At 38.8% G+C, this 15128-nt stretch overlaps 1 protein-coding gene across 4 annotated transcripts in view; it reads left to right on the plus strand.

The window, feature by feature from the left end:
• ACD1-LIKE (ACD1-like protein) overlaps positions 1–15128 on the plus strand; it is a 403062-nt gene that overhangs the window by 201245 nt on the left and 186689 nt on the right. The gene's annotated exons all lie outside the window — the stretch shown is intronic.

Below are 15128 nucleotides of genomic sequence, written 5' to 3' on the forward strand. Positions count from 1 at the left end.
TGTAATCTTTCATTGATGAATGATAGAGTGTACGAGAGTGATCTCTCTGTTTTGTGAGTGTAGTCTCCAGGTGCAGGCCACACTTGAGAGCTACATCTCTTTCTTTTCAATTCTGTTCATATTTTATCTTGGTATCAGAGCTCAGATTGGGTGAGCCTGATCTTTTGTCACCTTTGTGGCTGAAGTGCCTTTGTAGCTAGCTTGCCTGTGTGGTAGAATTCCCTGTGTGGCTTGAAGTGCCTTTGTGGCCGCGTGTACACAAGAGCTCTGTGCTCAATTGAGCAGGTGAACTGCAGAACACCTGGCTCGGACTCGGATATTATTATTATTATTTTCTTTTTCTTTTTCTGAGTGAAAAGGATATTGGCGTGTTTTTTGCGCTGACAGAAGCGCCAGGAGGGGAATTGGCGCGGATTTTTTGGGATTAATCGCACCAGAGCGCCAAAACATCCGGTTGGCGTAGAATTTTACGGATTAATCGCGCCAGCAAAATTACTCTAAGCGATTTTTGATTGGTGCGGATTTTTCACTCGGGATCGCGCCGAAACAAAGGGGGACGCGCCAATCTTCCTTCAAGGGGATCTGCGGGAAGCCTCAACTTCGTTTGGCGGTTTGCAATGGGTGCAAATCGGTGAAGTTGCAGATCTATCCGGGAGAGGCATATCAGATCAATTTTTGATCAGATCAATTCTTCGGCTGTATTGGAAACGCCGAATTTGCTCATTGGAGCGGGATTGCCAGACACTGTAGATCGGTGGCAGAGGTGACAGATCGATCTGACAGGTATTGTTTTTTGCTGGGTAGATTCATTTTGCAGATCTGATCAGAATGAGTGATACGATGGAATCTTACCTTAATGAGTCTGGTAAACTTAATGGATCTAACTTCACGAATTGGAAGTTTAAGATCCAGACCTTGCTCGAGGGTGCGAATGCTTGGTCCATAGTTACATAGTTACAGACGATGAGCAGAAGCCAAACGGAGGGCCACAGGAGCAAGATTGGGAAAAACGAGAGAACAAGGCCAAAGTCTTGTTGAAGATGTCTGTGAAGGACAATGTTATTGCACACATCAGAGACTGTAAAAAATCTGCGGACATCTGGACAAAAATCAAAAGTCTGTATGAGACCGAGAATACAAGCCGAGTCTTGGCACTTAAAAGCAAGCTATTTTCAATGAGGATGGACGAAAGGGAGACTGCTACTGCATTTGTTGCGCGAATTAAAGATGTGAAAGACGGATTGGGGGCTATCGGAGTGGCGGTGGTTGACGAAGATCTGGTCGCAATCACAATGAACGGGATGCGAGATGATTTTCAAATGTTCATCACTGGAGTGTCGGCAAGGGAGAAAGCGCCCACATTTGATGATCTCACAGGGATCTTGTAGCAAGAGGAGGAGCGGCGGCAGAACTTGAACCCCCAGAGTGATGATCTTGCGCTGATGGCGAAACGACGATCATTCAAAGGAAAGCAGTCACAGCAGCAATCAAAGCAGAAAGGAGGAACATCACATAAGAATTCACATTCTCATAAAGGTATGCTTGCAAATCATTCTGAAAAGAAATGTTATTATTGTGGAAAGAAGGGTCATATACAGAGTGAATGTTATAAGAAGAAGGCTGATGATGCAAGGAGGAGACAGGCAAATGCAAAGCACAGAGGATACTTTGTTGAAGAAGAAGACTTCAGTCATGAATTTCGACTGTTCACAGTTGACTGTGCCCTTTCAGCATCTAATGAGGACGATATTTGGTATGTCGATTCCGGAGCATCCTCTCACATGACAGGTAAAAAGGAATTTTTTGATAGTCTTGAAGAAAATATAAATGGATCAAAAATATATCTAGGAGATGATAGTGGATACGAGATTAAGGGTCATGGGGTGATTTCAGTTAAGTTACCAAATGGAAAAATTAGTCACCTTACAAATGTTTTATATGTACATGGAATTAAGAAAAATTTGATATCTGTATCCATGATGGTTGATCAAGATATGCAAGTCCAGTTCTTCAAGACTCATTGTGTGATAAAGGATTGCAGGAATGAAATAGTTGCAACAGGCATGCGAGTTGGAAGCCTATATAGACTGGATGCAAAAAGTATACCAAAGCAAGCCATGGTTGCAGGAGGATCGACAGCCGAACAACTCTGGCATCAGAGGTTCGGTCATTTGAATTTGCAGGACCTCATGTTATTGCAGAAGAAAGGTATGGTCGAGGGACTCCCTATCTTTCGTAATATTCAGTTAAATTGTGATGGTTGTGCCTTAGGAAAAATGCATAGAGAACAGTTTCCTGTGCATGATAGGAGGAAGGAAACAGACATTTTAGAACTAGTGCACACTGATGTATGCGAACCTATGCAGACAAGGTCGCTAGGGGGAGCATACTATTTTCTGTTGTTTACTGATGACTGCACTAGATATTCATGGGTTTATTTTTTGAACAAGAAAAGTCAGACTTTCCAGTGCTTTATAGAATTTAAAACCTTGGTGGAAAAACAGTTTGGTAAAAGTATAAAAATTCTCCGATTTGATCAAGGGGGAGAATACAAGCTAAAGGAATTCATGAAATTCTGCAAATCTCACGGGATTGTTCAGCAGTATACAGTGCCACACACACCACAACAGAATGGAGTTGCAGAGCGCAAAAATAGAACCTTGGTGGAATGCGCAAGGAGTATGCTACAAGGTAAGGGTCTGTCTAACAGTTTTTGGGCAGAGGCTATCAACACTGCTGTATATTTGAAGAATAGAAGTCTTACCAGGTATCTTGGCTTCAAAACCCCTTTTGAAGCTCTATATGGATTTAAACCAGCATTAAACCATCTAAGAGTATTTGGGTCAAAAGCATTTGCCCATATACCCAAAGCTGATAGGAAGAAATTAGACCCTAAAGCAGTTAAATGCATCTTTGTTGGTTATGGCACAGAATTTAAAGCATATAAATTATTCAATCCTGAGTCTCATAAGACATTTGCAAGCAGGGATGTAGTGTTTCATGAACAGGTACAGGAAGGGAAAGATGATGTTGGTGATGATTGGCACATTCCATTGTTTTTGGAGGAAAGCAGCGAGGATGAAAGAGAGGGGGAGCAGAAAGAAAAGCAAAAAGAAGAACAACAAGAAGGTGATAATGCAAGCCCAGTTATAGCAGAAGAAAACAAATTTGACGTAAGTCCCCTACCAAGGAGATCAGGTAGGAAGACTCAATTACCATTAAAATTGAGAAACTATGCTTTGATGTCAAAGGTTTTGAACATTGTAGAACCCTCTAATTACAAAGAAGCTAGTCAATTTAAGGAATGGAGAGCTGCAATGAATGAAGAAATGGAATCAATTCTTAGAAATGATACTTGGGATTTAGTTGAGCTGCCTAAGAATAAAACACCCATAGGATGTAAATGGTTGTTTAAACCAAAAATGAATGCAGACGGAAGTATAGAGAAGTTAAAAGCTAAGCTAGTTGCAAAAGGATATTCACAACAGGAAGGTATAGATTTTGATGATACTTTTGCACCTGTAGCAAAGTTAAATACAATCAGAATGCTTATTGCTTTAGCTACTAAATGTAATTGGGAATTACACCAGCTTGATGTTAAATCTGCATTTTTCAATGGTGATTTAAAAGAGGAAATTTACTTAGTACAGCCAGAAGCATTTGTAAAGCAGGGGCAGGAACATCTTGTTTGTAGATTGAAAAATACTTTATATGGTTTAAAGCAAGCACCCAGGTCTTGGTACGAAAAGGTTGATTCTTTCTTTGTAGAGCATGGTTTCCATAGAAGTTTAAATGACCCAAATTTGTATACCAAGTACAATAATCAGGGGCATATTATTTTGATTTCTTTGTATGTGGATGACATGATTATAACATGAAATGCAATTGATTTAATCAGAGGAATCAAAAGGCTTATGGCACAAGTTTTTGAGATGAAAGATCTCGGAAGCCTTCACTACTGTCTAGGATTAGAAGTATGTAGAGATACTGGGCAAACTTTTCTTACCCAAGGGAAGTATGCTAGAAATCTGTTGGAAAAGTTTGGTATGGATCAGTGTAGATCAACAACGACACCTTTGCAGCAGAATCTGAAATTGAGCAGTGACGATGGCACTAAAGAGGTTGATGCCACAATGTACAGACCGCTGGTTGGCAGCTTGATATATCTTACAACAACCAGACATGACTTGGCATACTCTGTTAGTGTGTTGAGCCAATTCATGTCGAAACCGCTTGAAAGTCGCTGGGTAGCAGCGAAGAGCGTGTTGAGGTATCTTTGTGGTACTGTTAATTATGGTATTTTATACACTGATGTATCTGATGTTACTCTAGCAGGTTTTTCAGACTCAGACTGGGCAGGTAACTTGGATGATCGGAGGTCCATCACAGGTTACGCATTCAACATAGGATCCGGGGTCATAGCATGGAGCAGCAAGAAGCAGAGTACTGTAGCCTTGTCTTCATGTGAAGCTGAGTATCAAGCATTGTGTGTAGCAACGTGTGAAGCAATCTGATTGAGAAGGCTTCTCAAAGATGCAGGAAAAGAACAGAAGAATCCCACTTCCATCAAAAGCGACAACCAGAGCACCATTAAATTAGCATACAATCCAGTGTTTCACAAAAACACCAAACATATAGACCAGTGTTGCAGGGGAGCGCCCCCCCCCCCCTCGCTCCCGCTCCCGATCCGCGCTCCGGGCGGGAGCGGGTCGGGAGCGCGCTCCCTAAAAAAATTTTCGCTCCCTGCCTTTTCGGGAGCGTTTTGCCTTTTTTGCATTTTTTTTTTGGTAGTAATGTTCGAAATGCAATTTTTTTTGAAAGAAACAAGTAGTTTTTGAGTGGGGCAACTTAATGATCAAGTCTAGGCCCTAGTATTGATATGCTATTCATGGTAATGTTAAATTCTTAAAGTAAAAGTGACATTTTCTTTAATTTTCATTTTCATCCTTTTACTTAAATTTTTAACATTACCATGAAATGACTCAGGATGTTTGAGAGTGGTTTCGTCCTCATTGGATTTCATATGGAGAAAGTAGAATTTTAGATTTCATTCAAAATCCAGCAGACTTATCAGTTTTTCAGGATTTCAGGATTGGGGGATTGCAATGTTTCCATTGAATTTTGTTATGTATTAGGGTATGGAACTCATATTTAATCAAGAGTACCAATCCCTCTATGTACCTTGATGTTAGTGACATTGGTTGTCGAACTCCTCTATCATGACCCTTCTAAAAATGTACGCATCACTCAAACAAAATCTTGACTTGACATGCTATGCTTTTTCTATCTTATGTTAATGCTTAGAGGGTGATATTAATGACAAAGATCCCTATACAGATACAAAGGTAATGACAAAGATACCTCTGGATATTAATGCTTGGAGGGTGATATTAATGACAAAGATCCTGATTTTGCAACAAGACTAAAAAATTAGACATTTCTCGTGGTGGCAAGAGGCCCAAGCATAAGAAATAGATAATAGATTTACTTCTCTTCTCTAGTTTCTAGTAGCTTTTATAACTATTGACTCTTTCATATTTATTATGATATTTTTTTAAACAATATATGACAATTTAAGTTTGAAGTTGGCAATTATAACTCATTAGTAATGAATTATGAATATGATGCTTCATGAAAGTTGAAAGTTGTTTCATTTCGTTTCATTTTATAACATTTCATTTCATGTTAGATATTATTTGTTGTAATGGTTACACTTAGCTTACAAGTACAACTTTGGTGATCAATGATGATAAATGTTATATATTGAATTTTGAAAGCTTGAAACTTTAAGATTGATGAATCATGAGACTCAATATGTTGTATGTTACTATGTTACTAACTTGCGGATGTGGTTGATGAAGATTATAACTTCTAGATGATTGTTGTTGTATGGTTCAATCTATGCTTTTTTATGTTTTTTATATCTAATTCATCATTCTACATGTTTTTGTTGACATATATGTATCAAAAATTAAAAAATATAAAAAATATATATATTTTTAAAAAATCGCTCCGGGATTCGCTCCCAAACCGGGAGCTTCTGAAAATGGTCGCTCCCGCTCCTGCTTCCGCTCCCGCTCCCCGCTTCCGCTCCCGCTCCCAAGTAACATTGATATAGACACTCAGTTCCATTTTGTTAGAGAGAAAATACAGTCTAAAGAAATTGCTGTTGAATATTGTAAAACTTGTGACAATGTGGCTGATATTTTTACAAAGCCTCTTGCACGAGTGAAATTTGAATTATTTAGAAGGATGCTAGGAGTCCAGGAGAACCCTTTCTCCATTAAGGGGAGGAGTGAAAAATAATTAATATTATTTTGTATTAATGGAGAAAATGGTTACATTGTTGTAACGTTCTCCCTAGTTTAGGATTAGTTCCTAAAGATTAGGGGTTTGGGTGCAACTTCCTAATTCCTGGTATTGTATTTAATGATGTAATCTTTCATTGATGAATGATAGAGTGTACGAGAGTGATCTCTCTGTTTTGTGAGTGTAGTCTCCAGGTGCAGGCCACACCTGAGAGCTACATCTCTTTCTTTTCAATTCTGTTCACATTTTATCTATTATCATTCCAATACATAATTGAATAAGAATTTCATAGAAATGCAGTAGCTTTTTAACACTATTCGATAAGTGCATCAAGTGCAATAGACATTGTATTCAAGAAATTATCATTCCAATACATAATTGAACAAGAATTTCATAGAAATGCAGTAGCTTTTTAACACTATTCGATAAATGCATCAAGTGCAATAGACATTGTACAATTTATTTTGACACCATTACCAATTACTTCTGTGATGAAGACAAGGTTTGTGTCACCAACTCTTTCAACTCGTTTGATGAAGCTTTTGCTATTTCTGAGACTTTGTAATTTATTTGAATGGAATTGATTCATTAGTGAATCTCTCTACCCCTTTTTTTTGGGTATTTTTCTTCACCGTGGATCCCTGAGCTGCAATGGGGTTGTATGGGAGATGACAGCACTAGCAGTGTGGAGGTGAATTCTTAAACTCGAGGTTTCCACTTAATGGAATTTCACACACACCAAACTCACAAACAGATCTCTAATAGTCATTCAAAAGAAAAATGGCATTAAGACATCTTTCTAGCATTAGGGTGCCTCCAAAAGTGTAATTCTCATTGCTTACTCTTCCTTTTATAATAATTTTTGATACTACCACTCTGCATCTTATGCAAAATCATCTTTTTCTTAAATTCAAAATTTTCTATTATTCACCTCCCATGTGTCACCATTTTATCAAAGCTCTCTTGAAATTTATTTTCTTATTTAAAAAAAAAAGGTTGAATTTCCTCACCCTCAAGCGTGTTGCTTATTTCTTCTTTTAATTGTCCCTTGATTTCAAATCTAATTCCCTATTTTTGTGGTAAGTGTTCCATCAACTAAAGTCATCCGATAAGTATCAGATTCTTTGAATGTAGGCTTATGTGAGTATAATTATTTAGATATATGCCTTCCGGATCCATCACATCAATGTATTAGTTGTCGACGTGTTTCGAACCAACTAATGTGGTTTATCATTAGGACGAATAGTTGGTTCGTCCTGATGTTGAACCATATTAGTTGGTTCAAAACGGGTTGACAACTAATACATTGATGTGATGGGCCTAGAGGATGTATATCTAAAAAAAAGGTATCAGATTGTTGTCCCCAACTACCCCTTAGTTCTTCTCAAGTTAAATCTTAGTTGGATATTTTTAATTTATGTGTCAGTCACAAGGAGGTTCTCTCATGAAATTTATTTTTCTCCATTTTTAAATTAGTTTCTTCTAATTTCATGCACATCTCCCCTTCTTATTGTGAGTATTTATCAACCATTCACTATCCCTATTTTTTAATTTATTGCCCATTCCTCCCCGTGTCCTAGGATATATAAGCTCTTCGAAGGGGTTATTTTATTCCTAAGTTTTCTTGTGAGGGTGATTAGAAGGAATATTTCATTTATATCTTTGAGTTTAGCTTTAGAGCTACACCTTTATTCTCCATCTCAAAACTTTAAATTTTCAATTAAGATTCACTTAACTACCCCTTTTATTGATTTTATTTACTTTAGTGTTTTAATTTATGTACATTGATAATCAATTACCTTCGATTTTCTTGATGTCAAGGGTGCCAAGTGAATTGTGCCCTCCAAGAGCTTCCTCATCAAGTTTTAGGTGCCACATTGCTTTCCCTTCAGACATCTATGACCAAAGAGGGGAACATGGGTGCAACGACGGAGGCCACTGTTAATTCCAAGGTCATCCTCTATTATGATACCAATGATGTTGAGGATCAAGGATTCAATCTTGATGTATGTCCATCAATAAAGTCAATAAAGCCTCGTGAATGACAAAATTTGTGGTCCATCCTTATGACATTGTGAAAGGGAGTCCTAACACCCCTTGGCCTAAGTCATGCCACAAGTGCTAGAGGGTGGAATCAGGTGTGTTGTCCCACCCTTCTTGAAATTTCAATTTGCTCCATACAACCCCATCACCCATGTGTGTGTCGCTTGATCAAGCACTTGATTGGTGCTTGCAACTATTAACCTGTCATCACTAGTTGTAACAATACATTATTTTTAATTTAATCTTTTCAACATCAAGTATACTTAAATGTCCAAACTAAAATTTATTGCCTCGTCACAGGCATGTGCACCATAGCGATTTTCTTGCCACACTTAAACAATTGTCAGTAACACCTGATCACAAAGATAAATCATCAAAAAATATATAGACATGATAGATGACATCAGAATAATCAATAACCACAACATCATAACCATTGACATAGTATAGACTGAAATTCAAAATAAACTCATCACGAGTCATCATCATGTGCAATAATAATAATAATTAAATCATCAATCTGATGTCCTCAAAGAATAGGGTAAGTCATAATACTTTCTCAGAGTCAAATAATGTCTATCGTAGGTCCACTAGAGTGGGTCACTACATGCCACTGTTGATAATATCGGCGATATTCGTAAATATCGCGATATTTTCGGCAAAACGATATATCGCCGAGAAAATATCGCGATATTTTCTGTTTTGAAAATATCGCGATATTTTCAAAATATCGGCAAATATCGGAAAATATCGGCAAAATATCGCGATATTTTGAAAATATCGGCAAAATATCGGCTATATTTAAAAATTTGAAAAAATTATTTTTTATGCTTGCCGATATTTGCCGATATTTTGCCGATATTTTTGCCGATATTGCCGATAAGATATTTTCCGGACCCTTGCCGATATTTTGCCGATACCGATATTTTCAACACTGCTACATGCTTCTCATCATATGTGTCCACACATTAATTGGTTTAATGTCTATCACAAGTCCGCAAGAATGGGTCACAACATGCTTCTCATCATATGTGTCCACATAGAAATTGGTTTGCTTCATATGAAGTTGTTGATGGTGGAATTGTTCTTATGAGAATAATATTTCTTGTAAGATTGTTGGTGTTGGAAGTGTCAAAATTAAAATGTTTGATGGTATTACAAGGACATTAACCAATGTTAGACATGTGCTTGAACTAAAGAGGAGTTTAATATTTTAGAAGTTGGAGCACTAAAGGAGTCCAAGGGAGCTTTAAGGGTTATGAAGACTACTGTGGCAAGAAACTTTTACAAGCTAGATTGAAGTACTTAGATCAATGAAACAACAATGGTATTTGAGGAGGCAATTGCATCCACTCGTTTATGCCATTAAGGATTGGGTCATATGAGTGAGAAAGGACTACAGGTATTGATAAATTAGGTATTACTTTAAGTTGAGGTCGCTCCACTCTCTTTGTATGAATGGAAATATAGTTGTGAGTAGAAAGAAGTATGAATTGTGGCCCATGGATTGCTACAGTGCACAAATCATTTCTATGTGCTCTACCTTCTATCCCTATTGGTTATTTTTTCTCAGCTATGGAACAAATGCACTTGAAAGAATGGAACCCCTTTTCCTCCTAGTGGCTTGGTTATAAGACAGCCTGATAGCCTACTAGTGGTTAGGTTTGACTACTTCAACTCTTAACTAGAGTTACAATATAGAATCTTCTAGAGTCTTATACATGTTAATCACGTGGCTAGCCCCTTTTTCAAGAATAATGGGGGCTAACGTGGCATCCTCTCAAAATATGGTGGTGAAAACTGTGAAAATTTCAACAATGAAATTTCTAGTGCAACAACTGGAATTAATTCTTCTAATTGTAAATTAATTATGGAGTTCATTGCTACGACAACAATGGCACTTGAAAGAATGGAACCCCTTTTCCTCCTAGTGGCTTGGTTATAAGACAGCCTGATAGCCTACTAGTGGTTAGGTTTGACTACTTCAACTCTTAACTAGAGTTACAATATAGAATCTTCTAGAGTCTTATACATATTAATCACGTGGCTAGCCCCTTTTTCAAGAATAATGGGGGCTAACGTGGCATCCTCTCAAAATATGGTGGTGAAAACTGTGAAAATTTCAACAATGAAATTTCTAGTGCAACAACTGGAATTAATTCTTCTAATTGTAAATTAATTATGGAGTTTATTGCTACGACAACAATGGATTAATCACACTGCAATATTCACAAATAAAATACTACGAAAAATAAAAGTGTTGGAAACTGAGAAATGCTAGCACACATACATAAAAATGACACCATTATTTTTGGACAAAAGTCCCCGGAAAAACCCAATGTGGGAAAACCAGTTGTAGCAACTGAGGGTTTATATTATTATTAGGCAGCATATATTCTAAGTACAATAAAATGTCGCCAAACTAGCAATTTTATCAAAGAGAAATACTCGAAAAAATATACTGAGGGATTTTACCCTCTCTCTGAAGAATCTTGGCACATGATTGCCTCTAAAAAGCAAGTCGTCCAACCTTCTTTGCGCACGCCCTACATCACCCTAGCGCAAACCTTCTTACGCTCAACCCATAAATCCTGCAAATCAAGACATCCTGCTTGTTGCTGATTGGGAAACTCTCTTCAGCACTCTGGAAAATATTCCCGAACTCTAGAATTGAAAACAAGCTTCTCCTCAGCGAAATCGAACTCCTAAATTGAGGCTTTGCGTTGCCCTTGCATAGCCTCTTGGAGAATAATTTTGGCCTTCTCCTTATGATTCTCTAGAACTAGAATCTCCTCCAAAATACTGCTCTACTACCCCTCTATCATTTGCTACTCGATCGACTGGCTTGATTTCTCCTACTGAATCACTTGCACTGGAAAATCGAATTTCTTAGATTACTGAGTATCTACACTGGTGTATTCTCCACCTACAAATCGACCTTTTCTTATAATCTCCATTTGGGACTCCAACGACCACAATTAAAACTTAATTGATGGTTGAAATCATATCCAAGTAAATATGTGTGGGTTTCTAGATAATTCTCACCTTTCTCAATTAATTACCATTAATTAACCATTTTTCCTAAGTTAGACTTGGGAATTTTTTAACTATGGTCAATTAATTTAATTGAGCCATCTCTATGTGGAATTTCTAGAAACGATTTTTGGGTTTTGAATAACTCTTGTGTTTTAGCCTCTCCACAAAGTCTTGAGGCACAACTATCATAGCACCCTATCTCTGCAACATCCTCCAACCACGTTGTTGACGTCCGACAACTGTAGTTTCCTGCCACTGCCAATCAACTACTACGCTACTCTGATGTTGCATCTGTGTTGCTGTTGACACTACTATATTGCTACCAACTTTGCATTTGCATTGAAACTCCCTCTCAACTATTGTTTTTGCTACTGTAACTATTGCAACTAAGAAGCATCCAAAATACTTTGTCCTTGCTACTGAAACAATTTCTCCACCATACCCTTTTGTTCTCTGAAATAGACAAACTTAGCTCTCCCTAGAGCTTTCGTGAGTATATCTACAACCTGCTCATCTGTGGAAACATATTGTAGTTGGACAGCTCCATGTTGTACACAACCTCTAATGAAATGACACTAAATATCTGTGTTTCAACCTGTCACGAAACATTGAATTCTCAGAGAGCTTGATGCAACTCCGATTATCACAGTAGACACTGGTCCCCTCCATCCTATGCTTGAAAAATCTTACCAGCAGCTTCCGAAGCAATATAGCTTCACACATTGTTGTGCTAGCTTCCATTTACTCTGCCTCTGCAAAGCTCAGTGCTACTAACTTCTGCTTCCTGCTGCACCAAGAAACCATCCTTGATCCAACACTGAAGCGGTACCCGGAATTACTTTTCCTGTCCACTAAACTTCATGTCCAATCTGTATCTGTGAACCCACATAATATGACATCATCCCCTTGGGTATATTTCAACCCATACTCTATTGTGTCGCACACAGCTCAAAATGTTCCTTGCTGCTATCCAATGTACTCTCTTTAGTTCTACCATAAACTGACTGAAGTTTGAGAGTATTGACTGCGAAGCAGATATCTAGCATAGTGTTGACCAGATACATGAGAGAACCGATGAGTTGTCTATACAAGGTGAGGTCAACATCCTTGTCATTTGGTGCAACTATCTTCTTCTAGTTGGTGATCGTGGGCGTAGACATGGGTCTACAATTTTGCATTCTGAACCTCTTCAGAATATTTGTAGCATATCTCCCTTGACCAAGGAAGATCTCCTTGTCCTTCTGCCACACTTCCAATCCTAGGAAATAGTGCATCAACCCCAAGTCCTTCATATCAAACTCTGTTGCAAGGTTCCTCTTGCAGTCTTCAATGAGCCCTGATGATCCTGTCAAGAAGAGACCATCCTCATAAAAAATTGGGATGAGTGGCTCATCCTATACCATCAAGTAGTAAAGGTTGGGATCTGCGTCACTCTTGACGAATCTCATCTGCTACAGGTAGCTACCAATCCAACCATACCACGCCCTAGGAGCCTGCTTGAGCCTGTATAGAGTTTTCTTCAGCTTGCACACGTGTGCGCCTCTCATGAGTCTTGAAGCCCTTTGGTTATTCTATGTACACTTCCTCCTCTATCACCCCGTTCAAGAATGTTGTCTTGACATCCATCTGGTGAATCTGCCACCCCATCTGAGTTGTTAGGGATATAACTGACCAGATAGAAGTGTATCTGGCAACTGGGGTGAAGGTATCCTCATAATCTATCCCTTCTTTCTGCGCATACCCCTTTTCCACAAACTTAGCCTTTTACTTCTCCACACTGCCATCTGCAACATACTTGATCTTGTAGATCCATCAAGAACCTACAACTGCCCTATCCTTAGGCCTTGACACCACCTCCCAAACATCATTTGTCATGATGGAGTTGTACTCTTCTACCATGGCATCTGCCCTCTCCTGATGTTGTGCGACCTCCTGAAAGCTGGAAGGTTTTGCAATATGAGCCACCAATGCTTGGTACCTATCAGGCTATATACGCTCTCTCTTGTTCGTTCTAGGAGCTCCAACGAACTCCTTTGCATCTTTCAATGTCTGATGATATTCTCTTCTGGTTCGACCACTAGTGGTGGGAGGTTCAACCAACTCCTCCTAATCCGGTCTCTACTGCTCCTTCTGTTGTGAACTCACTGGATCCCTTGCACCTAAGTAAATGCTAGTATTGGTCACTGTACCAGATCCCTGTGACTGTCCTACTAGTGTTCCCACTAGATGCCCTTGCTGCTAGACCAATGGAGCTTATGTTGGCTCATTTTGATCTCTTGTTGGCATCTCACGAGACTTCTTGAAAGCTCGGTCCTCCATGAAATTTACATCCTGTCTCACTACAATCTTCCTATTGCTAGGAATGTAAATCCTGTATGCTTTTGAGGTTTCACTATACCCAACAAGGAACCCCTTCTCTGCAGTTTGATCCAATTTGGTGTGCTTCTCATCTAACACATGGCAATAAGCAATGTTGTCGAAGGTCCTGAAGTGACTAACTTCTGGCTTCTGCCTTGTGAAGAATTCTTCTGGCGTTTTGTTCCCCAATGCCCTATGAGGAGTACTATTCTAATTATACACCATTGTGTTACATGGTTTTTCCCATAGAAACCTGGGCAAATCCTGATCATATAACATTGCTTTTGCAACTCCAACTATCGTTTTGTTTTTCCGCTCTGCTACCGCATTCTGCTATGGATTGTATGGAGTTCTCCACTCTCTTCTGATGCTCTCCTTCGCACAAAAATCTATGAAGTCTTTATCAATATACTCTCCACCATTATCTAAGTGAAGCACTTGATCTTCTTCCTTATCACATTCTCCACAAGAGCTTTAAACTCCCTGAAACGATTGAAGACCTTATCCTTGGTCTTCAAGAAGTAGATACAGGTTTTCCTGGAATGGTCATCAATAAAGGTTCTGAAATATTCGGTCCCACTGAGAGCTCTAATGGACAGTGGGCCACAAACTTCCGAGTGTACAAGTCCTAACATGCCATCTGCTCTGTTGTCACTTCTTGTATATGTTGCCTTAGCATATTTCCTAAGCACGCACCCTTTGCACACATTATCGTGTTCTGTGCCAAGTTCTAGAACCCTTGTTACTATCTCCCAGACCATCTGAGTGCTCCATGGTGTAAATGTCCCATTCTCCTATGCCATAACTCATTCATTTCCTTCCCCTACTACTGTCAAAGCCTACTAGTGCCATTGGGGAATCGACTTGCAACATGTACAACTTGTTGCTTCAAACTCCAATTTGTCTTACCCTCTTCTAGCTCGGGTGTTTAATAAACACCTTCTTCCTTACAAAGTGGACATCATACCCCTTATCATGTAGTTAGGATACAGAAATCAGGTTCAGACCTAATCCTGGCGCATGCAATACATCTGTAGCATTGGTACTTGCTCTTGACTCCCTCTGAAAATCGATGGTACCTCTCCCCACTAGAGTACACTTCATTCTATTTCCCATCGTAATATGAAAGTCCATGTTGTTAAATTGGCAACTAGGGCCAACTCCATGTGGGTCATCTTATTTATGGCCACTGATATTTTTATTGGATCCCTCTCATTGAGAGGTGTAGGATTGATCTAAAGATCATCCGATTCCGATAAGTATTCATGGAGTTATGAATTTATTTGTATTATAAGACATATTGTCAAGTCGGCCGGCATCCTATGTAGGCTCAGAAGCCCAATAGTCATGTCTATTCATCATCTATGTTTTAGTATAAATAT

The sequence above is a fragment of the Pinus tabuliformis genome, chromosome 2_1 (genome assembly GCF_031772625.1).
Source record: "Pinus tabuliformis cultivar Carrire ecotype Pingquan chromosome 2_1, CPIR1, whole genome shotgun sequence".
NCBI classification, from domain to species: domain Eukaryota; kingdom Viridiplantae; phylum Streptophyta; class Pinopsida; order Pinales; family Pinaceae; genus Pinus; species Pinus tabuliformis.